The 25,177-nt window shown below is 40.0% G+C and overlaps 1 pseudogene across 1 annotated transcript; it reads right to left on the bottom strand.

Annotated features, from left to right (window-relative positions):
- Nucleotides 1-394: 394 nt before the first annotated feature.
- LOC110066489 (uncharacterized) lies at nt 395-23,092 on the bottom strand (annotated as a pseudogene). The gene is made up of 19 exons (XR_016209373.1): nt 20,951-23,092; nt 19,337-19,457; nt 17,942-18,060; nt 16,672-16,866; nt 15,984-16,194; nt 15,000-15,322; nt 14,138-14,360; nt 13,435-13,458; nt 12,827-13,170; nt 11,745-12,095; nt 11,137-11,163; nt 10,618-10,807; nt 9,399-9,572; nt 9,196-9,274; nt 8,111-8,238; nt 6,781-6,930; nt 6,163-6,334; nt 3,472-3,674; nt 395-2,923 (listed from the first exon to the last, which is right to left on the bottom strand). The product of XR_016209373.1 is annotated as an uncharacterized LOC110066489 (transcript).
- Between the last annotated feature and the right edge of the window lie 2,085 nt (nt 23,093-25,177).

Here is a 25,177-nt window from a genome sequence, read left to right as displayed (position 1 = left end):
AAAAGTGACAATTTGGGATCCGCCATTTTGTCCGCTAGGGTTGTTATGAAGTACTCGTTTAAAGAAAGAACTTAGAAGGCAATGTTGCGACAAGTGTCCACGAAAACAATGATACTACCCGCCTTCGTTTTCTCTGGGCGATAATCAACTGGGCTAAGTCTCTTGACTAAAAGAAATCTCGACCTCGCAGTATTTGTTGAACAGTGTTCCTGTCGAGGGTATATGGACCGAGAGCTCCCCATCGAAAAGTTTTGTTACAAAAACAACTTTGGAATTCTCGAAGAACTAGGAAAGGATAATTTTGCCCGGAGTCGTCCGAGATTAATTAAAGCAAGCGTTAAAATTGTGTAGTGTTGTGGATTTACATTTAACAAGGAACATCATGAGGCTATGGTGCTTCTACTGATATGTATTTCGTTTCCACTAACAAATACTGATTGGCCATGCTACTCACTATAGCTTTTCCATGCTAGGGAAACGTTAAAGGGAATCTTAGAGCTAAGAAGCAGTTTTGTTCCAAATCGCAAGTTGGTATTTATGTTAAACTGTTCCAACGATTTGAATTTTTGGCCTGTTTTGAATATTGACCGTTTCGCGACTTTCGCTTCTGCTATTTAAGGATTTCAAATTCTCCGCGCGCCATATTTATTTTTGTAAAGCTTGACGGGAACTTTTGATGTCATTAGGCAGAAGGAAGTTTTTAAAATACAGCATTGCAAGAATCTAGGGACTTAAAAGTTCTTGTAATGGTTTATAATTCATAAGCCATATGTACAGTTCCAACGAGAAATCTTAGACTCCATATTGAGATCTCTGACAGCCAGCGCAATGACGTCATAAATTAACATGAAGTAAACATGAAGTAAACATGGCGTCGCCCAGGTGATTTAAACTGGAAACAAAACACTTCGTATTCGAACCACTTATGGAGATATCACCTTAAAACGGTTAATCCAAGGACCAGTTAAAGGTTATCTTTCGGTATACCTTGGAACTGAACCTGCTTTTCAGCCAAGATTCCTGTGAAGCATTGTACACTAAATTACTACTTCTCCTGTCATTGGTCCGCTCACAGTTCTTACATTTCTTCAAAGGCTGGTTTTCACTAGTGACGGAGTCTTAGTCGGAGGAAGCAGAAGCAGAAGAATAAACCAGTCAAAATGCTCGATTTCGGGAACACTAGGTCGTAAGTGCTCTTACGACTCCGACTACGACTCCGACACCAACTTCGTCGCTAGTGAAAACAAGCCTTTCAAAATCGTCCAGGAAAAAAAACGAAGGGAGATAACGAACCGACACACTCGTGCGCGTTGTATATATATACATTGTGGTGTAATACACTCATTACAAATTAATTTACACATCAACTTAGCAGGCTCGTTACGACCATATACCCACTTAGCAAGCGCGAACGAACCTCTGGCATTCCAAGGGAAACTGAAACTTTTCAAACAGCGTGTGTGATTGAATTGGCTGGTTTGACAGTGTTATTTACATTTCGTTTCGTGATTTTACATTAGAGAATATGGAAAAAAATCTTTGAGAATATCAAAAACGCTATTCAATGGAGAAATCAAGTTCAAACCCTACGTTTTACACTACTGTCGACGCATGTTAACCTTGAGGGATTCATACTAAGAGTCAGTGGCGATATCTGCAACTATTATAGAAGAGACTGTAGGTCGCCATGCAGGGACCAGTTTTAATAATGAGTTCACAAGATGAAAGCACAAATGGAACGTCAGAGAGATTGAAAAGCCCTAGAATGTTTTCAAGGGTGCGAGCCTCCAGTTCTAACTAATAATATTTGCTACTCTGATAACTTTGCCGACATGTCCTGCGTCCAACTGCGCTGTTGAAAGTAACTTTAACGAAATGAAGAAGTTAGATAGTCCCCTTTGAAGAACTACAAGTGACGAGAAGTCCTGACGGGCAAATCTCGATATACAAAACAAGTAAGGGTGTGGACACGGACAATTTGGTTGTAGAAGTTGCCCGTCATAAGGGGGACATCTCGCCCTTTGGTTGCAAACATTTTAAAAACCGTCTTATCTATTAAAAACTCCTGTTAACTATCTAAAGGTTAACATAAAAGCAAACTAAGTATCTAACGAAACAGCATTTTGCCTTGTTTTGATTTAGAAATATCTCCCTGATCGCTGGAACACGCAAGAATTGACATATCCAAGCCACTAAATATAGAAATATCGACTTCGCTCAATCCACCCCGAAGAGAATAAATCACTGGATCTGATACAGATTGTTGCCGATCAGTCAGTCAGTCTTCGGAGCCCTCAAGTATCCAAAATGAGATCTTCTTAATTGTGCAGCATCCCTGAATCAGCTCTTCCAGCTCAAGGAATTTTTTATCAAGGCCCTCGTTCTTTGACTTCAGAGAAAGATGTTGAAGATGTGCGTCATTCTTAAGCTGTTTTATTTCCTCTAACATGTCGTCTGTGTTTTCCTTTGTCTTCTTACCAAGATCCTCCAGTTCCCGTCTAATCATCCTCAAAAGATCGACAATGATGGGTTCTTCTCTTTTTCTTTCTTTTTCTTCTTTTTCGAAGAGTTTCCTATCCCACCTCGCCATAACTTCGCGGTCAAGCTCAGGCGCCGTACTCTCCACCCATTGCGGTCTCTCCTCAAGAAACATATCTTTTAGTCGCTCGAAGGAGGAATCTAGTTTACCTTCCAGTGCCTCTGATTCTCTTTTAGCCTTTTCCAGATGAATCGATATTTCATGCATTTCCTTCTTGAATGTGTTGCAGTCAGCGTCGACAGTTTCCTTCATCACCTTTATATCATTTAAAGCCATCCGGATAACCTGTTGCTCAAGTTGAAGATCGCTGCTACGTGAGCCTTTTTCCCTTGTGATTGGGCGGAAAATCTGCTGTTCATCCGTGATCTCTCTACTGGGACGCATCTAAATAGACAGACTCTGATTTAAGATTGTCAAAGTTAACGGAACTCACCGTATTTACTCAAAATTTAAAATCATTATAGCTAAAAAAAATTACATTGTTTCTCTGTTGGTGTTTTACGAAATGTTCTGTTGTTGTGCTGTGTATATTAAACAATAATTCCACGAGCGCGCATTGAATATGAGATGGTAGAAGAGATATTCCTTGATGTCAGTTATATATGTCCCGTATTTAATAGAGTTTGACTTGTTAAAACGTTTTACTCGAAATTTGGTCAGTACTTGACTAGTGCCTCGTGATCAGCAGAGACGTATTTCGTTTGTTTTGTAGAGCAGTTGTAAAGTTTAACTAATTATTTTGAAGTCAGTATTCTCAGTAAATTTGCATTTTGTACTCTTTGAGTCTTCAACTGAGTAAAAGACAACCATTACTCGTGTAATAAGTGCCCCAATTAGGAAGCAAGATAGACCTGGCTCATAGTGCTGTTACGTTAGTGTCCAACAATTAATCAAATAAACTGTACATACTAAACTGAATTAATCGTACAAACCTTGGCCAACACTCTTATTCCTTGGTGACCCATGCCTATGTAAGGGTACATTGGTTTCCCGCCCGGAGTGTAGTCTATCCATATCTCATCATCTTCCGTGATTCGTCTTCCATTCAGTGTGAACGCCACAGGCACTTTACCGTTCGTGATCCTCTCGAACTTGATAGAACAGCCGATCAGGTCGCCACGATAAGCCATGGCATCTATATTGAAACGCGATCCGAGCAAAAGCAAAGCAAACAAGTAAATAAATACTATCCATTTTTAATTCTTTTGGATATCATTATTTATACCATGCCATAGAAAATAAAGCTAATCAGAATACGGAAGAGCTGTTCAACATCGGATAGTGCAATTCTAGCTTTCTGATTGGTTCACTGGACCTCGGTTACCAGCCATTATACCTGCGTTTGACCTTATATGGAAATGAATGCGGTAAATGTCGCTCGGCATAAACTTTTTCGCGGGAAGCCAAGTTTCGTCGGCAAAAACCCATTCATAGAGATTACATAACAACAACAATGTTTACCTTAATGTTACAGAATGGCTTTCAGTCCTGGTGGCACCAAGTTTTCAAAATCAACAGAAGAAATGTCAAAAGAAGAACGGAGTGTTCCCCTGAAGTATTTTTACACGTCTTTGAGGAAGAAAGATGGTAACTATTACAAAAGTTTATCGCTAAAATCCATAAGAGCCGCGAGTGATCGTTTCCCTCGCTCGCCGCCGCACAACAAACCGTTTGGCACTATTCCTGACCCCGCTTTTACTGAGGCAAATAAATTACTAGAGCAATCGTAAAAGACCTCAGGAAGACAAGAAACATTGCCGGCGCAGTTTATAAGAAAGCAATTTCCAATGAGCAGATGAAGAAACTGTTCGACATCGCCGAGCTCGAACCGGCCGAGAGCAAAAATCCCGCACAGCTACAGAGGACGACCTAGTTTTTTTTTTGCCGACGAGGACGAGAAAAACCCCTCAAGGAGTTGAGTATTTTGAGCTGAACCAAAATCCGCCCGGTTGTTCACCAGCCACGAAAAACCATCATGGTGGCCTGGGAGATTCTGAAGATAAATCCGACGCTAAGATAGTTTCTGTCCCTGACTCTTAAACTGGCCAGCAATCAGCTCCACACATCCAGCTGGAAATGCCAATGCAGTCACAACGAGGGAACCCAGAAAGAGCTCTCGTCGAGAATAATTTTGGCACAACATCTGTGTCATGGCGATCAAAGTTTTCTGCAGTATTTTTACAACTGCGATGTTACTCTTCTCGATGACTTAAACTTGAGCGCTTTTCAAACTTTCTGACCAAGGTTGTTTCTCCTTCATATGGTAGACGTTCCTTGAATTCTAAATGACAGTAATTTTCGTTCAGCAGACTCGCTTGCTTCGCTTTCAAATTTTTCATTCAACTAAGTTTACAAACGGCGCGCATGTCATGTCATTTCCCAGTTGATAGGTTTTGCCACATCAACTTCTGGTCGTCCTGTAAACTCAAAATCCAGCTATAATTTTCAAGTAGACAAGCGTACAGAATTTAATAAAACAATTGTGCCATTCGCGCTTGTTGCCCTACGGGTCTCGTTGGCTATTTACCATCTCATATCCAACGCACGCTCATGGAATAATTGTCGAGTATTCTATCCAAGCTTCCCATCATGCTACGCGTGTATGTAGCATTCATTGTGTTGCCACTGTATTTTCTATGGCATGGTATAAAATAGTTATCCAACACTCTCTCGTGCTATACCATGGAATATCCCAAACGTCACTTGTATTTTCTTGGTATAAAGGCTTGTGTGTATACCAAGAAAATACAAGTGACTCGTGGCATATTCGACGGTATACCATACGAAAGCGTTGCATAAGTAATAGAAACCTAAAATTATAACTCCAATATTATAACCCTCCATCCTCACCCCCCTCCCCCCCCCCCCAAAAAAAAACAGTCGGAACAGAAAAAAGATCATTTATCAGCGCCTATGAGTTATTTGACCAGGCATGGACCTTTTTATAAATTGTTTGAAGGATATTATTACAGTCACACTACTTCAAAGAGGAGTAGCTAACAGAGTAAACCAATCACAGCACGAGTTTGGAACAAAATAATCCGAATTTGTTCGTGATGGGACCAATCATGTTGGGCAGCTCAATTGTTTCTACACTCGATTTGCCTGCGTTAAGTTTTCGCAGGTTTTTATCTTTTCTTGCTACATTTAGTGTTGCTTTGTCGTTGGATTTGAAACTGTTTCGTTGCTGGACATTTTGCAGCTCGCTAGAAGATCATTTGTCTAAAACATTACGTGTATTGATATTATTTTTTTTGTCAATCGCTGTACCTGTAGAGTTGTCTGTCTGCATTGAGCTCGAAATTATTTTTATTTTATGTTTGTTGCGCTGTTCAAGTGAACAAAATTCAAACGTTATTAGACCCTATCAAAACTGTTTGGCTCCAGCCGCTAACAATCGCACTGTTCTAGCGTAGGTCTTTTGTTTCAAACTCTAAGGTGGCCTCGATTGAAGTAGATTAACTGTGTGCAATAAAACAGTTACAGACTTAACGTTGAGCAAAATAGCCTAAAGCGTTTGCTCTTGTCCTGTCACACGACATGAAAGTGTCAGTAGAGGTTTCGAGTCCCTGGAGTCGACGCGCTAGTTAGATAGGTAGCAAGGAAAGCCAGTGACATATTACCTTCGACTTCTTTTCCGTTCTTTGGGTTTTCAGCATAGAATATTTTTCCATCGTCAACATGATATCCGACAGTTCCGTTTGACCATCCTGGCATGGAATGACTCGCTCGATAGCCCTTCCAGACTGCGCCAATGCCCAGAAACCTTCTGTCCCCTGTTTCTTGAATGAGCACCTACAATGGATGTGAAAAAATGAAGACACTTCGTTGGTGTGCAGTCCTCATCGTAATTATAAGAAAGCAAGAGCTGGTTGTGCACGCTACCGCCAGCTGATTATTTCCACCTCAGACTGGGTGTCTTATGTTAGGTGTTGTACAGTGATCGCGCTGGATATAAACTGTATTTCATACCTCTTCACCAGCTTCCTTTGTCGAATAATCAAAAAACAACTTCAGTCACTATGTTGGTTTTATCCCAGCCGATTTCGTAATTCGAGTAACTATACATTTTCAGTGTGGTTTTTTACTTTTTCATCCATTACTCTAAATAACATGCATCCGTGCAATGTTTAATTTTTGTTTTCACAGGTTTCACAATGTAGATCAGTAGATAACAAGAACGTTTTATCATTTCTCGGCAAAAAAATGTGAAAACTTTAAGCTAAATAGTCCATGATTACCTCAAAATGAGGAAGCTCAGGGGAAAATGGGATGATGTATCTGGCGCCATGATATTTCCACTGGTGTTCAGGTGTGCAGAGATCACACAGCTTGGCTCCCTCGCATGTTAAAAGACATTCCTCTACGCTTATTCCTCTACTGTCCCAAGCCTGTATCCGGCCAAAAGGCAAAAGTTCATATCAACAGGATAATTTTGCATTGCCAAGATGTCGAGAAGGGCGTTAAAAAAAACTAAGTTTTCTTGACCGCCGAGATACTCTTAAGTTAATATTTATCTCTGGTTTACAGCTCTTGAGGAAACGTCACATGTAAGTGCTATTATAGCTTCAAGAATCATAGGTGTAAACTGGAGCACCAATGAAAACCTTCGAAAACGAAGTCCCTCTCTCTTCTTTAATGCTAACGTCCGGCAAGCACAGGTGGTCCTCTTTCATGCAAGTCTCTCGGTACAACGCAAACAAACTAAAAATCAGCGCAATGTTGATCATAATTTAAAGTCACAGTGATCCACCTCGTGGAGGTCACTTTCACTACTATTCTCTCGGTTAAAGCAAATAATAATATCGCTTCTATCTGTGGATGGGATTGTATTTCATCGGAGGGGTCAATCCTCCCTACCTTCAACATATTTCCCAGGTTTATGCAACATTTTCATGTATAGTATACCCATTTGTACATCTGGTCAAAGAGAGATGCTATGAGGGTAAAGGGGGCTACAGAAAAACTAGAACATTTTTCTCTTTTGGTGGAACAAGCTGCAGTCTGCACATTACGTATAAGATTCGGTATATTACCGAATGAAAATGATGAACCACGTATGCATCATGTAATGTCAGCTGACCGTCAAACGAAGATTGTTGATTGGCATAACGATACACGCATGAGGTTGCAAGAGAAGTCTGAAATTCTGGTTGCTACAAATACTGAACGCGGTTGAATGGAATATTTCTTTAAGAGATGCAACTGTGTTTAATTGTGTTGGGTTGCGCTCTGCTATGCTATGCGGTGGCGTAGCGTGGTGCGACGTGCATGGCGTAGCGCGTCGTGGAGTGGAGTGACTGTGGTGTGGTGTTGTGTGGTACACTGTGGTGTGCTGTGCTTGCCATATTCTGCTTTGCTTTTTTGTGTTGTTAAGTGTTATGAAGTGTTGTTTTGCGCTACGCTGCTCTTTGCGTTTTTGTGCTGCGCTTGGCTGTGCTGTTATAGGAGGCAACAATTCCTCCTCAGATATTCCCAACAATGGCTAAACCAGAGAGAGAGAGGGTTGGTTAACAAATATTTAGTACAACAGCTTCCAAAAGAAAGAGTTGTAACGTAGCGTAATACTACCTGAGGACCAGTGGGGAGGACATTTTTGTCTGAACTGTGAGATGCTGTAAAGGTTCTTTGTGCAATCTGGTTGGCCATTTGCCGATTCCGCTCGGTTTCAAGAAGAACACGATCCAGTTTCCGTTCGTCTAAAGAGAGAAAGTTTGTGCAAAGAAGAATACAATCACTAATAGATAAATAATTAAAAGACAGCCTATCCTTGAGAGAGTAATTGAGAACTCATGAAAACGTATTCTTTTTTTTTTTTTTTGCATTTCTTACATCGTGTTATTATTTTGGGCTCTTTGGGTTCTTGATGCCTAGTGAAAGACTGTATTTTTAGAGCGGTTATTCCCTTGAATGTTGAAGTTAATTCGGATTTTAATTGGTTTTGCATTACTGTGCACAGTGATTGACGTACAAAACTCGCATCACTTTGTCATCCAAATTCCTCCAGCTACATGTATATGCTTCCAATTTTGTCTCCTTCAATGGATTTGTTGTGTCCTTGTAATTGGATCTAACTGGGCAAAGTGATTTCTTTGATTTTGGTTTTACGACACTCAATTAAAAAGTGCTCTGAATCAGTGAGAGCTATTTATCAGTACTTTATGTCTGAAGGTTATTTCTTACGTTGCGCATTGTAGTTCAAACCGTTATGTCTCGATAGGAACTTATCTGTGACGTTTATATAGGTTGGTATTGTACTTTTGAATCAGAAACGGCAGACGACACAACTTAACCCCAGGATTCAGAACAGTTGCCTACACAAAGGACGATCAAAAGAACGGAAAGTTAAATAATTTTTTCCTAAGTTTCGTAGTGTGACATTTGTGGTCAATTACGATGAATTGATGTGTACCTCCCCCCACCCTGAAATCTTGTTATGTTTCTCTTAATTGACAAACGATTTTTGGTTCAGTCTTTCAATATATGGACCTATTATTAGAATGAGATACCTTAGTTTGACAGAAAAGCATCGTAACTTAAATTTGTAACTGTCATTTCTGGCGTTGACCAATCAGTTTGATTGTTTCGTGATCATTTTGTGACTGTTTTAGGACACTCGATGTAATCCTGTAACACTTAAATATTACCCTTCCTACCTGTTAGGGGAAACAAATATCCGTATTCAGCAAAGTAAATGGACTCTAGACGCTTCACAACAACCTCTAAACTGTTCTTCTGAAATTGTGAGCAGGAGATTTTAACTTCATAATTCTATCTTTAGATAAATTAAAAATTACATAAGGTGGCTTTAGACAAACGACAACACCTATACTCCACCTATTAGTGGAAGCAAACTTACCCGAGCCGTCTGCGTCCGTTGTTTTCCATTTCTGCACCTATTGAAACACTTTTGCCACCCACAGCATTTAAACATGAAGGACACAAGGTTAATGGGAACTGGTATTGGATGACAGGAACTGTATGTCTGTATTGTTATGGCTTTCTTGAAGGACCATTCCATCAGCGAGTTGTCCTAATAGAAATGGCAGAATGAATATTAAGACTGCGCAAAGAGTAATATCAGTCAGAGCCTGATTTCTTTAATGACGAATGACAAAAAATCACCAAAAACCAATATTATATGATACTGCATTAAAAGCAATCAGATGCTCTTAGAAAGAATACATCAAGGCGCTCTTAAAATAGGCGTTTTGGACTAGTCATTCTGTTCAGCTTGTCTCTGTGGGTATTCTTTTTCCAATTGCCCAAAAAGTAGAATGCGACGTTCTAATCTTCAAACTATTAGGGAACCATCTGTAACACAAAATTCTGGAATGACAGTAAGTCAGAAGAATGAGTCTAAATTCTAACATGGTACTGAGGCTTCGGGGACTAACAAAAAGAGAAGTCACTTTAAGGTTGGGGCGTATTAGAATTCTAATACAGTCGAACCTCCGGTTGCGACCACCTCTCGTCAGAGACCAGTTTTCCAAAATACCAAAAGTTTCTCAGTCAAATCACTATGGCTGGAACCTCTTGTAAGCGACCACCTCTCGTAGGCGACCGCGACCACATTTACACCTAAAAGTTTGAAATGTTCTATTGTTTTTAACCTTCCTTAAGCGACCACTTGACAAATAATGGAGCGTAAATTGGATAACAGGGTGTTGTAACATAATGACGTTCCTGGATTTGCAGTGCCATTTGTACAGAACAGAAACTGGTACCGGATTTTCTCACTAAATTGACTTTTCACATGAATAAACATTTAAAACATGGGGTAAGTCTCTACCGTTACCATACGCTAATGAGGCCAAATTTTGACTCAGTATGGTCTAAGCTCTCTTAAGCGACCACCTTCCGTAAGCGACCTGCTAGGCTTGATATTTTGGGTAGTCGCTTTCGGGAGGTTCGACTGTATATCGAAATTGGCCTAGTAGTTTCCATGTAAGGACTATCATTAACGAAGACATTAAAGAGTGGAGTAGGAAACAACTTCACTTTTTTTTGCACAAGAAATAAAAATTTTTAAAAAAATATTAATTTTCTGATGGAGGAAAGGCAGATCACTATCCCACCTGTACTTTCTGGTATGTGTTGGACAAAAGTGCAATCATCATGTTGATAAGAAGAATGACTCCCATTACGAGGAACGCTCCATACAGAAAATTGACAAGTATTACTGAAGGATTATCAGCTGACTCTAAGAAGTCTACATCCACCGCTCCCATCAAAGACCAACACAGATGTCGCACCATCTTCCACCAGCTGTGGATAGAAAAGAGGACCTTAAGATACTGGCGAAGTCTAAGCACTTCGTAAATCGTATGAACCCTAAATGTGCCGGAGCAAATCGCTCTTTTACATCAAAGGTTATTGAGAGGTAAAAGGTACAGGTATATGCAAGGAATACATGTGCGTTCTATCTTCTATTCACGCCAGGACAAAGACTCAAATATATCGTATAGACTAGCAAACAATACGACGACGGGTTTAGAGCATCCAGAAAATGAAAATGATTAGAAGATTATCTACTCTTGTAACAGAATCATTGGAAGAATTAATAAAGCTATCGCTTACGAACTCTCTAGACTTACCAGGCTATTCCAGATCTGCTGCAAACACTGCAACATAAACATATAAAGAACCGCGACTCGTGTTTTATAATGTACTTTTTGGCAAGGGGCGCACAGTCCCCACATCATACGAACTGAGACCTGCTTTTGAGTTATTTAAAAACATCTCCCCGCTTTTGTTTTTAATTTTGCAACATTTGCCCAATACGTTAACGCAAACAATTAATTAATCCTGTAACAGACAAAGTAGGACGGCAAGTAAATTGGTGAACATGAATACAAACTATACAGTAAAGGGAAATATTCAGTCATATGGACGAACTCATGCATGGCAAGCAAATGGTGAGGTATATAACTTATGTAAACTATTTCCGACGGCTTCTACACCTCACCTCTCACGTTTCAACGTCTACCAAGGGAACTTTGATCAAAGAAAATGGATAGAGTATAACAATAATAAAAATTTAGTAAGGCTGGCAATTTTGAGGCCATCGACACCGAAATCTACATTTTCATGGCAGAAAAATGTGCGGTAGGGCAAGCTTTGGCAACATATTTCGCATACAAATCGATTAAACTCTGCAGATAAACGATCTGCTACTGACTTAACCAGGAAGCGGCCTACTCACAGTTCTTCTCCATTTTCTTCGGATATGAAAGACTTCTCAGCCACGTAAACTTTAGTTATTGCAATAGAAAAGGCCAAAATAACTGCTATAAACTGCCAAAATATGGTAACGAGGTCACTCAAGATGTGGAACAACGCGATCTGGATGGGGCCAATTTGCTTTGTTGTCTCCATCACGTGACCAAATGCCCTGAGCGTTAGGAACATGGTGTTGAGGCCGTAAAAATAGCCAGCTATGACAAGGGATCGGTTGTTGGTCACGGATTTTGAAACAGCCAACGTGACCATTCTTAGAACAAAAGTAGCGAAGTAAATGATGAGCGTGATGAGGTCCAAGATGTTCCACCGATCACTGCAAACAATACGAAAAATACGCAATAGGTAAAAATTAACCAACCAACAAACAAACAACAGGGGAAAAGCACTTTTTCTTAACGGCAATGTCCCAGGGCAAGTATGTTTTGAGCTGAGCACTTCTGAATCAGAATTCTATGAACACGATCACGGACCGTGATCCGTCAGCCTTGATCACGGACTGCAAAGACGCCATTTACTTCAAACGCCCAATTCTGATTCCAATACTGGACTAGTAATAGGGCAATGTGACTGGTGGCTTAAAGGTATTGGCCTTCTGAATTAACTTAGACGTGTAATAAATAGGAATAAGTTATAGAATCCTTGCACGAACAACTGACATTTCTCTTCCAGGTGGGTTTTCTCACTTGTGTGATAGCGTAGCTTGGCATTAAAGCGATTACAGAGCTGTCTAAGTTACATGTGTAGACATTAGTTATTTCAAATTAAAAAAGATCAATACAATTATTAAACAAACAATAGATGGAGGCAACTTATCTCTGGCTAAATCCCCCACCTGGGGGCAAGGAAATGAAGATAAACAAACGACTTTGCAATGAGAAGTAAAATGGGTGTTTATATCCTCCTTAAACTTTAATCCAGGTTGGAACTCAGTGACTTATGGCGGGTGTTGCAGAATTGTCTTTCTGGACGCAGTGCTGCATGGTCCGTCCATCAAAGGTACAAGAAAAATTGGTTGCTAGTCCCTTGAGACAAGTTGCTACTTACGTAATGTACTTGGAGAATCTCATAGTAAAATCTTGTGGTTTAGTTTCTTGCCCTTCCGTCTCTAAGTCTTCTTCAAGGTACGTACAACCCCGGTTACATCTCATACGTCTGCAATGTCGTGTTCTGTTCTTTACTGTCTCCTTATCTTTTGTTATTTGTGAATTGTTCGCATTCGAATAATACACGACCCGTGAAGAATACTAGAATGGCCCACTCTATTCAAGTGAAAGAAATGCTTGAAGTCTCCAGGCAGATGGTGAAGTGGAGTCCAAGCAAAACCAGGTAACTCAGTGCGTCGCGGATAAAGACAAAGTATGGAGTCGTAAAATAATCACGATAATTATCTAAAACATAAAAACACAGAAATATATTACTTTAAAAAAATGTTAAAAATAATCAGGTACTTTAATTAAAGCAAGATAACAATATGCAAGGTCACAGGGAATGCTCACTTTCACTTTTCCTTTTTCTGTTAGGACAATGGCTGTCCGTACTGACGTTCGAAAATTTAAATAATTAATTATATTTATAATTATATTCAGTTGACGAATTAGTGTGCTACACCTCAATTCATAACGTAGAATTAATGTACAACAAACTTCATTTACCGTAAGTGTCCTTGCCATCTACCTCTGTCAAACAAAAACGCCTTGCATCAGGAATAGGTAAAAATATTTAGAGCAATACGTAGCGCATGTTCTTAACGAAAAAGAAAACCTTCATGTTACATACCAAGACATGAAACGAACAACTCTGTTTGCAAGGCAGCAACTTAACATAGGACGATATTAAGTCTTTTGTTGCAATCTCAGGTCAGGTTTCGCATATTTCGAAAACTTAACCCTGGATTATTTTGTAAAGGTTGCTAAATAAACCAAAATTAACATTCAAGCAGGCCAAGGCTCAAGTCTGCTTTTTAAGTTTCCTAATTTATTTAGGGGTGTTTTTCTCTTTAATTTTCTTCAGTATTCCAGTTTAAAAACTGAAGGACTTTAACATCATAAGTCGGGGTAGCAAAGGGTAGACGGGGAGAGATCAAGATTCCATTTTATGGACGAACTTTTTATGTAGAGGTTAAAAGGACGATTGGCTTTCGATCGCAGGCCTATGTCAGTTCAGTCATTTATACCTCTGTCAACAGTCGTACCTAGTTTATACTCTAAAAAGGTATTCGTGGTTTCGAAAAGACTACCGAAAGTAAAAATCAAAGTAATATATGGGTGTTCGGTCTGGGCTTAGATTAATAACTCTAAGTGTATACGAGTACGCATGGTTTTTGAAAAGATCTTCGTGTATTTTTTGGAAACTTACTGTGCAAAAGGCCCTTTCCAACAAACTTGAAACTTTCATTTTGTCCAAAATGAAGGACATCGGCTCCATCGTCAATATTCTTTAGTTGCCGAAGATTGGCATGAGGTCCAAAAGCGACGGTTATAACTTTTACTTGCTTGGCCTTTACCTCAGTCAGTTGATCCATTACCTGATCTTTTTCATCCCATAAGCAAGTTCTATGATCCGTCAAGATAATCAGGACCTGTATTTAAAATGAGTTGGCATGTCAGTGACTGAAAATTGAACATTTTTAAGAAAAACATAATAGTTATGATACAATACAAACCGAGAGGGTTGAACTTATTTGCTATTCTCTGGTTCACATTATTTGTGGTGGAGAATGGTAAAACAGAACAAATTTTAAGAGGACGGTAGATGTCCTCTTTCTCAACGAGGAAAACTAAAACAGGAAAGAGAACAGATAGTGATGGTGATTGGGATGAAGGTGAAAGACTAAGTCATGGCGATGTTGAAGTTGATGATTAGGATGCTTAAGCAAGCAACGACGACGACGTCAACGAGACAACACCAAACGAAAGGTGCATGAGCAGAACAATAACTATGCACGCGCGTTTTGAATCTTGGTACACTTTTTAGCCGCCCTCTGTAGAACAAAAACGTGGATTGACCACGTTCTGTATATTTTGGAGAACGTAAACCACGATGATTTTTCATATCTTCTTTTGGAATCGAATAACATTAATAGACTGATCGATTTTTGAGACTGATAGGCGAACTGATCTAATCTAGTCATCTGCGACATTCGATAGTAAAATATAATTCCATTTTTTACTGGCGTTGTCCTCCTCGTAGCCGACAATGATGATGCTGATAATCTTACCTTTTCTGCGTCTTTCTTAAGTGTGTTGCTCTCGAAAGCTTCACTGGCCTTCTGTAGATCCTTGTGAAGAGCTGGAACAACCACGTTTCCCCTTTGAAGATCTTCAACCGCGTCTTTAAGCGCCGTTACATTGACATGATTGGTGTTGAAACAAATTTCATGTGATTGAAAGCTGTTGTCGTCTGGATGTCGGATGATGATGTGGTACTTGGCTCGATCATTGCCATATTTGTCGATGATGTACTTCATAGAGCCTTTCATAGCACGAAACGCCTCTTTGGCGACCTCAGAAGTTGCATTGACGAGAAAAACAATGGCAATATCTATGGTGAAAGAGCACAACATCTTATAGTTGTATTGAAACCAGGGTACTTCAGGACCTGACCATGAACTTGTCCTTGCGATGTCATTGAGATTTTAATACCACCCCACCAAATTAAGAATTGTAAATTTAGTAACTTTGGTAAATTTAGACGGATTTCGTCAACTTTCAAACATCATTCAAAATTCATAGCTCTGTCTCCAAGTCTGACAGTAGATGGGGTTCCCAAATTCCATACAAAGATAAAGACGTTTTAATGTTTGGAAGCTCGCGACTATCATGGTTACAACATCCAGAAACTACTCAGAATCTTACATGTAATATGTCTTGCGGTGAGGTTCATTTCCTAACTTATTCAACTCAAAAAATAAACGTTAGTAGTACTGGCGAAATTTTCATTTGAACTTCGAAAGACCTGATCTGTGACACTAGAAATAAACTCTATGAAAGCACGTAATATATCTTTTAAATTCAACTCTCGATAGGTTCCGTGAACTTTCGATGGAGAAGATTTCCGCCACTTCCCAAGAGATCTCGGGTGTCCAAAAAATGATACCTCAGTTTAATTATTTCCAAGGGTCATTTCGAACGATCGAGTAAGTGCTGAACTCGGAGTTTTAGAGCCATATGGGGCTGAAAAGTAGTCCGTTGCAATAAGTTACCTCGTTTTTTTCTTGCCTTATCTCTGCAGATGTGAATAATGTAAAAAAGGGCAAAGAGAACTGGAAAGAGCAGCACGTCGATCAGACACCAGATGTTAAGAAAACACCATTTCCAATACTGAATAGTCAGCCAGGACGATCTCTTCAGTGTGCGGGATTCACCGAACCATTTGTTGTTCATCAAGCGATGAAGCACTGGATGTGCTAAAGTCTACAATGGAAAGAGACAATTCGTCATCAAATGCGGGTAATTGAAGTACTCTTGAAGTCAAAGAAATTCAGTGCAGAAGTAGTTAAGTTTTAGTGATGTGGTTCGCAGTTCTTGGTGTTGGAGTTGTTGTTGTTATTTTTCTTTGTTTCTTTGCGTTAACCGTTTAACTGACCTGGAGTTGTCAAAATCACAAGTCCGACAAAATGCCCGCCAAGCCCGCCAGATATACAGTCTCTTGGCTTCGTCAGTTCCAAGCGCGATCCCTTCTCCCCTCGAATTTCTCGGGCAAAATTTATTTTGTTTTCACAACGTTGCAAATGGACTACGGCCGGGTCAGGTTGTGCATGTAGAATCTCCACGGTGAACCACAAGGACATGCTTTAGACCAGTTTTTTGTGTTATGAGCGAGGGTGGTGCAAACCAACCTGCGCTGAAACATCCTTAAGCCGGCCAAGTTTAAAAGCTTTGGTTTCTTACCTTTTTCTGTTCCATTTCTATAGCAGCATCCATGACGTGATCCAGTGAATCAGCAAAAGCGTGGCGGAATTCTATATCTGACTTTAACGGATTTAACAGCACGCAAGAGAACTCGTCTACAGAGTTGGCCAATTTTGTCAACTCTTCTTCGTCTGGTCCCTTTTTGTCTGCTCTCCGACGCAGCACAAAGCTTGCCTGACAAATAAATACCTAAGGATTATTATTCACCTCGAACACAAACGGCGTAACCTATATATAGTTCATGTGTTCGGCTCCTAAATGACAACTACTACACGGACGAGACAGTTTTGAGCCTACATTTAGCACGCTGCTCAAATCAGTAATTTGTCGAAATTACGAGTGTTTTTTTGGACGGAAGTCACATCTTATGTCTGTTCACAGTTTCTCTTTCCTATCACCAATTATTTTTAACGAAGCACGAAATGTTTTCTAATTCATAGTAAAATATCTAAAATAAAGTCTTCCGTACATATGTACTGGTTGATGATAAATACTTTATTTGCCAAAGTGGCTCTATATCTTGGGGGTACTATCATGGGATATGGTTGGGGGATGCTCGTCATCTCGCTCAGCGGGGGTGTAAATCACTAGTTTTGATCTCACTTAGAGTGTCCAAGACGAAACATCACCAACTTTAATTCCCTGGGGGGGGGGGTACTTTGGGAATTTCTGGGTGGGGATGTGTCGCTGGGACCCTGGAACCCTTAGCCTATACCAGAGCTAGTTGAGCTGAATTTTGCTACCCTATACTAGAGTAAACTCCCCAAATCCCCCCATCTATCGACACTGTTGAGGCTGATTTGTGTTAATTTAAACTTGCCGATTTGATTTTTGTTAATATTTTTTGAGTGGCAATTCCTGGTTTCCTTACTCTAGATAAAATCTTCAACCAACGAGTCAGTTTTTTGAAAAATGATACCCTATTCTAGACCCAAACGCTCTGATTTATATACCCTATCCTAGAGTAAACTGTTTGAAAACCATACCCTTCACAGCGGCACATACCTGTATAGCCCATATATGGCAGTGCCCCCGCCCCCCCCCCCCCCCCCTCCCGGGCTTTATTTTAACTAACAGGTTTCTTTTAGGGTTGTACTGTCTGTCCGTTTTTAAATGATGGTATCTTTTAAAGATCAAATAAGGCTTGAGCAAGGTTGGTCTCCCTTAGGAGGTTAATTCAAATTTTCCGTGCAGCATCCCGGAACATTTCGCATGAAAGTCTTCTTAAGAGGCTCGATATATCATCTACCTTCATTGACATATTCAATGTATTGGTCTTGCATTTTGATAGAGTTTGTGGATTAAGTCTCTCCGTTATTTCCTCAACATCCCCTGTCTCAATCGTATGCATCAGAGACTCCTCGAATTCTATGAGAGAATAAACATTTTTAAAGATCACTATTGCTTTAAAAATAGTCAGAAAAGGATGTTTATTTTAATTAAGAACGTTTCAGAACCAAGTGGCCAAAAACCTTAGAATAACGTTCAGCCTCAGTCTAAAAATTACACATTCTCTAAAAGCAAGAGTGCATCAGTAAAACGCAAAGTGATCATTTTCGATTATTTGCTATTTTGTTTTGTATTAAAATAAAACATCTACACGACATGCCTCAACTAGTTTTAGTGTGACTGAGATTAAGTTGAGCTGATAGCAAAATGATCTTCAGCAGAAACCGTTATCTTCCCATGTTACACGATACTAATGCCAGGCAATACACTGGAATATCTCTATTTGCCTCCAAAGATCGACACACCCGACTATCTACATATATTTGGACAATTACCTTTTTCAACTATTTTTCTGTGTAAATAAGGCACTCGAGAGAATTGCATTTTCCTCTTTAGCCTGCGTCATCGGCATTCGGCATTCTCGCCCCAAGAAAACTGGGACCGAGAGCAAAAACTGAATCGAAGGAGGCGGGGGTGGTGATAACCTACTGACTTTTGTGCGGCCAAAATGCGTAAATGTCTTCGATCATACGGAAACGCTTGCTACTCAAACTAGGAACACGCTCCTAGCACAGATAAGGTGACATTAGATGTTCGCAATAACAAAATAAAAGATTTGTCCAAAACAAAGCCTGAACAATTGTTAATTTAATAAGTATTAATTTCAATGTTTCGGAGCTCTAGAGAAATCATTTTTTTTCAGTAACTAAACATATGTTTCTATTACTTTCCGACCGCCTTTTTGGTGCCTCGCCGGAGGGGCACCAACATGGCGTCTCCATACAAAGTTCTATAAATTTGCGTGAAACACTTTTCCCAGTAACGCGCGAATGAAAGCCCGCACAGACTGAAACCTTGGCGAGGTTGTTTATACAGCTGTATATCAATGATCTCTCATATACCACATTCTTGACCTAGTTTATTGCATGGTTAAAATGTTTTTTGTTTTTGTTTTTGTTTTTTTGTTTTTTGATGGCGTGACAGTCCAAACCAGCAAAAGGTAGTTCACCTTTGAATAGGATAAATGTTTCATTGTTAATAACTAATTTTTGGGAAGTTATTGACAACTATATATGGTTGACAACAAACTAATCATAAATAACTATTTCTCTTGTTTGCATATCGTGGCGCTGGACAAACCAATATTTTATAAATCTTCATCAGTAACATTTGCCGAAACTCGGTATCAACGTACCTTGTTTTTCTTTCTCTTCTTTCTGTTTGGCTTCTTTCTTTTTGGCTTCATCTTGATCATCATTTGACAATTCTTGTAAATTTATTCCACTTTCTGATTCTTCCATTGTCTTCACGTCTCTCTATAAACCACCAACAAATGGAAATTTATGACTGACAAAAGTAACAACTGCTTCAAAGGAACCGCACCAAAACTTACTACTAAAGTTTTAATGAGCGCCACAATGGCACTGCCTGCTCTTCACGTGAACGAGTTATATAGTTTGGTAAATTCCGTGACCATCCTATGAAGGACACCTCCGTATTATGCAGAACGTAAGTGTTGCGTGCCAAATGCCGCATATGGAACTTAAGTCTGTCTTTACAACTTAAACTGGAACTGGTTCTTAAAACCGATATGGACTGAACACTTTTTAGATTTACTGTTACAATAAGTAGTCTAGCGTGACATCGTGACGTGTAGTTTGTCACGCGTTCCAGTTGTTAGTTGTACTACCATGTTTGGTCAATAAAGACCGCTCCTTGTTCACGGACTAATGGCGTCCATATGTTGAAACATTTACATCCTTAATAAATTCTTCCCCGATGAAATACAAAGTCACTGACTATTGGCCATTGGTATTTGTAATATTATAATTAGCAGAATGACATATAATTGGTCAGTTGAAAGGAAAGCCGTCAGAAAGTTATCAATGATAAGTAAGAAAAAAAACAGGGCAACAGGCAATGGTTAGACGAGCGCAGTGACACAAAAAAACAATATCATTACTATTGTTTAACATGACTTTGTCTACCTAATGATTCAGGCGTGACGAAAATAGAGAATGCAAAATAGAACCGAGAGAAAATTCATATAGACGGATATAGTTTTAGCCTCTTTGCAAGTGCAAACCAGTGATAGTTTCGAATTCAACACAATAATCTGGTTTTGGCATCAGATCAAACTAGTCAATTGTTCTATTGTGCAAAATAACAAACGGTGCGGAGTGCGACCCTCTTTTCCCCTTACCTTTTTACGCGCAGTACACTAACTAACCGAACGCTTGGAAGAAGCTCTGCTGAAACACGGCGGATTACACAATGAATTTCGTCACTTAAACATTCGGGCAACATGCAGTGGTGTCCTTCAAATGTCTATTAATTGAACAATAAAAATGCGCTTTAAAGAAGTTCTTGGTCTTCTTGGGTCAGTTTTGACTTTGTACCATTGGTGGCACCTTTGCAATAGCATCATACCTGCGACATGTATGACCCACTAAGACCCTCCTCTATGATGCGCACGCTTTCTGTCCGTAGTAAATAGTTTTTCAGCTTGATCTAAGAAATTCGGCATGGTCATTCTGTTCAATTCAATTTAAAATGCAAGGAACCGTTTCGAGGTCTGCCTGAATAAATTGACTCACAGCTATGTTTTATCAGGAGTACATTACACTCGGCGGTATCTTTTAAAACTTGATTCAAACGCCATTTGCTTTTTATATGCTGAACGGCTGAGTTTAAAATAATCAAAGAAATGAATCCCTGGGTCTAGCAAAGTGAATATTTCAAGTTCGCCAAGAGCGTGTTGCTCGCACTTGTTACATTTTCTAGTCAAGTTATTCAAATTTCGCCTTACCTTTGCGGCGTTTCACACAGGTCAAGGTCCAGCATAAAGAAAGAGAAGATGATAAAATGATCACAAAATTGATGCAGCGGGTGTAAGTAGTACTCAACTTTAATAGCCTTGATCATCCTAGAGGCAACAGGATGTAAATTCCACAGTACGTGGGCTGATTGAACTTGTTCCTGTTATTTTTGCACTCAAGAACTGCATTGTTGAACGTAATCAACAGTTAGGCTACAACAGTTTCCGGAATTATAATTAAACTTTGCGAGGAAACGGTCGAAAAGGAACGCCAACATTTGATAACCAATTGGTCTGTGGTGAGTTGATGTAAATTCCACAGAAGGTGGATGTCTGCTAGCCTGCAAAGTGACCCGGCTCAGGCTAACAAAACACTTTAATTTCAACAGAACAATATCAGTTAACAGAACTTTTGTTTGTCATCAGGGTTAACTTCAAATTCCACACACCAAATGAGCCACTTGAAAATATTGCCCAGTTTCCTTTCCATACACATTTACTAAGTTGAGCAAAAGGTTCTTGTTTCTTGTTTCACCAAAATGTCCCATTTTCGATTAGGTACTCATAGCCTGTAGAAGAGGCGGATTAGCGGGCTAGCGGGATACACGAGTGCAGGCGCGAAGCGCGAGGCGAAAATAAATCGGCCGGTAGTCGCAATGCTCTCCAAACCGTTCGCCTGGCGAAGGGTTTTTACTAATTGATTGCTTTAAGCCACGTGACATAGAAACTTCCTCTTGGTGCTCGCCACGAGAGTGGAAACGCTCTATCATGCAAAACATAAATGTTGCCTGCCAGATTCCAGGCGTAGTCAATCGATAGCTTTCAGTCATGGTGGGCAGTTGTGTAATTAATGGTTAGAGAAATGCATATGACATTCGAGCACCATGACGTGACAACCAGAATGAAGATGTGGACGTGTTTTGAGTGACTAAATCCTGTTTTCGACAAGATAAACCTCTCTATATTTTGTTTTGAACGGTGATGAACGCTAGATCTGCCTGCACTAATTTAAAACGAAGTTAAGAGATTGTCACTTGTAAGGAATTTTGATTGCTATTCAATAACTTTATGAAACGTTATAGAGGCAAAGTTATCAAGCACCATGTTCCCGTTCCGACAATTATCAACTCTGCCTCCCTCATTTTCTTGCATTTTGATTGGCCAGTTGAAAGAGAAGCCGTCAGAAAGTTGTCCGCGATAATAGCGTACGCAGTGACAAAAATCTATATTATTGTTTAGCATAACTTTATGTACTTAATGATTCAGGCGTAGCGAAAACAGGGAATGCAAAATAGAACCGAGAGAAAATTCATAGAGACGGATATAGTCTTAGCCTCTTTATCACACACAAACCATTAATAGTTTTAGTAGTAATAGTATTCAACAAAATAAACTATTTGTGGTTTCAGATCAAACTAATCAATTCAGTTCTATTATGCGTACTGACATGCAACAAAAGAAGTGTTGGTTATGGCTTCATTAACCATCCGACTTACTGTTCTTTGAAAAATCCCTGAGCCTCTTCTAGGCGTTTGGCTGGTTGTGGAGCAATGCGAAAAGAGGCGAGAGATAACATTTGGGAGAATTCCAACTCTCTTTTTTTCGCTGGCCGTTTTTCGCCTAGCACTCCAACTAACTGAACGCATGGAAGATGTTATACTTGCCTGAAACACGTCAATTACGCAGCGAATTTCATTCTTTTATCGTGAACAACACACAATGATGTCCGTCAAATGTCTATTTGAACAATGAAAACGCACATCAAAGCAGTGCCTGGGTCAATTTTGACTGAATTTATGCCATTAGTGGTGCCTTTGCAACAGCATCATACCTGCGACCTGTCTGTCATTAAAATTGCGAACTGTGATTAAAATCGTCTTCCAGCTTGATAAGAAATTCGGCATGGTTATTCTGTTCCACTTTTTTTTGTGTGTGTGAATTAAAGCGCAACGGACCATTTTGAGGACAGCCTGAATAAAGTGACTCACAGCTGCGTTTTATCAGGTGTATATTATTCTCGGCGGCCGGTTTCCAAACTTGACTTAAACGTTATAGAGTATGCTGTACAGCTGACCCCAGCAAAGTGAATATTCCATGTTCGCCAAGTTACATTTTCTAGTTGTTTAAGTTTCGCCTTACCTTCGCAGCGTTTCGCACAGGTCTCGGTCAAGCATAAAGAAAGCGCGAAGTCGATAAACTGATCCCAAAATTGATGCAGCGGATTTAAATACTCAGCTTTACTGCCCTGATCATCCCTGAGGCAACCGCAGATAAATTCCACAACACGTGGGCGGATTAAAAGTGTTCCTGTTATTTTGGCACTCAGGAACTGGGTTGTTAAATATAATAGATCAACGGTCAGGCATTTTCTTTGCCCAGTTAAAAGAGAAGCCGTCAGAAAGTTCTAATTAATAAATTAGAAAAAAACGTGGTAACAGCCCTGCCAACGGTTAGACGAGCGCAGTGACCAAAACAATATCATTAATATTGTTTAACATGACTTCAGGCGTGACACAAACAGGGAATACAAAATAGAACCGAGAGAACTTTAATATAGACGGATATAGTCACAAAAACCAGTGATAATTTCGTATTCAACACAATAAACTGTTTGTGGTTTCAGATCAAGCTAATCAATTCAGTTCTAATATACAGATTTAGCCAAGCCTAAAAGCGGAGCTCCTGATTGCAATAACTGACCAATTATTTTTTCTTGGGTCAGAAACTCAAAAAGTGATCAATTGTGAGCACTTAATTGTTCAGCGTGTGGTTTTGCTATTTTTCCCAGTCAAATTTTAGCAAACTATACCCAACAAGCCTAACCAAGATTGTAGAAATTACGTACGCAATATATCAGGGACTTTCCAAGAGACGATTGTACAAGGAATATGTCAGAAGAAAAGTCAACAACGCGCCAGGGGTTAATTTACGCCGAAATTTTACCTTTGCGAGCACTTCCTTCTTCTCCTTCAGAGAAATAACCTGACTTGAGCCCGCGATCCAATCGGAAAAACCAGTAACTGGTCAGTGGTCAACTTCAAAAAAGCACGCAACCTCGATGAGCTCTAAACCTGAGCCCGCGATATGGTCGCGTGATACTGGTCAGCGGATAGGTTGTTGTGACAGCTGTCGATTAACAATAGCGTGGATGCCCAAAATCAAAGATGTAGCTATGGTAATGGTGCTACTCTCTTAGTTTTCAAGGTATTGGCGCACGGACGTAGGGACGGACGGACATACGCACGGACAGTCACGTGACAACCAAAATTTTTCAGATCAATGGGTTACCAAACTTTCTAGGTATGGAGCTCCGCTCGTGCGCCTTCGGCGCGTAGGAGCTCCGCTATTATGCATACTGACTTACAATAAAAGTAGTATTTGTTATGGCTTCATTAATCATCTGATTTCTCGTCAGAGGCTCTTTGAAGAATCGCTGATTGGTTTCTGCGCTGAAACCAGCCTCTTGTAGGCGTTTGGTTAGTTGAGGGGCAATGCGAAAAAAGGCGAGAGAAAACATTTGTGAGGATTCCGGCGCTCTTTTTTTACTCCCCTTTTTTCGCCCAGCACACCAACTGATCGTAGGCCTGGAAGGGGCTATACTAGTCTGCAACACGCCAATTACGCGACGAATTTCATTACTTTACCGTGAACAACATTGGTGTTCGCCGCAAATGTATATTTGAACAATACAAATGCAACTCAAAGAAGTGTATGGGTCAGTTTAGACTTGCCACAAGTCGACCTCATGAGTTGCAGGGTGGAATAGCTAAGCGAGCCGCGAGGTTTTAGGCCGCGAAGCGACGTTGTGAAGGTCGCGAAGCGGCCGAGCGAGCGACGAAGGACTTTACTGGATGTCTCGGGTCAGTTTTGGCTTGAAGAACTGTTGCATTTGCAATAGCATCATATCTGTGACCTGTGTTACTTGTTTAAAAATTTACCTGGACATGAAAATGATCTCTTTGGTACGAGTGGGGATAACGGACGAAATCCCTCCCTGAGTAAGGTCATGGCTGAGTATGACAAGTAAACATGTTCATTTGCCAAACTGCTAGTCCCATCACAGTTTTAGAGGCGGCCATTTTGATTTCGTTTGCTTTAAAAAAGAACAGTTGTTTAAGGCGAAAATGGGTTAGCTGTAAGGTCCCAAAAGAAATTCTCCTCTTTGTGGTTAGCACAGCAAACTCTTTTGAGCAAAATTCTAAAACACCTCTCGAGGTG

This window comes from Orbicella faveolata, unplaced genomic scaffold, assembly GCF_042242905.1.
Source record: "Orbicella faveolata isolate gen_17 unplaced genomic scaffold, um_ofav_v1 contig_1, whole genome shotgun sequence".
Lineage (NCBI taxonomy): Eukaryota > Metazoa > Cnidaria > Anthozoa > Scleractinia > Merulinidae > Orbicella > Orbicella faveolata.
The sequence above is the reverse complement of the archived record's forward strand: the minus strand, read 5'-3'. Positions and strand labels throughout refer to the sequence as shown.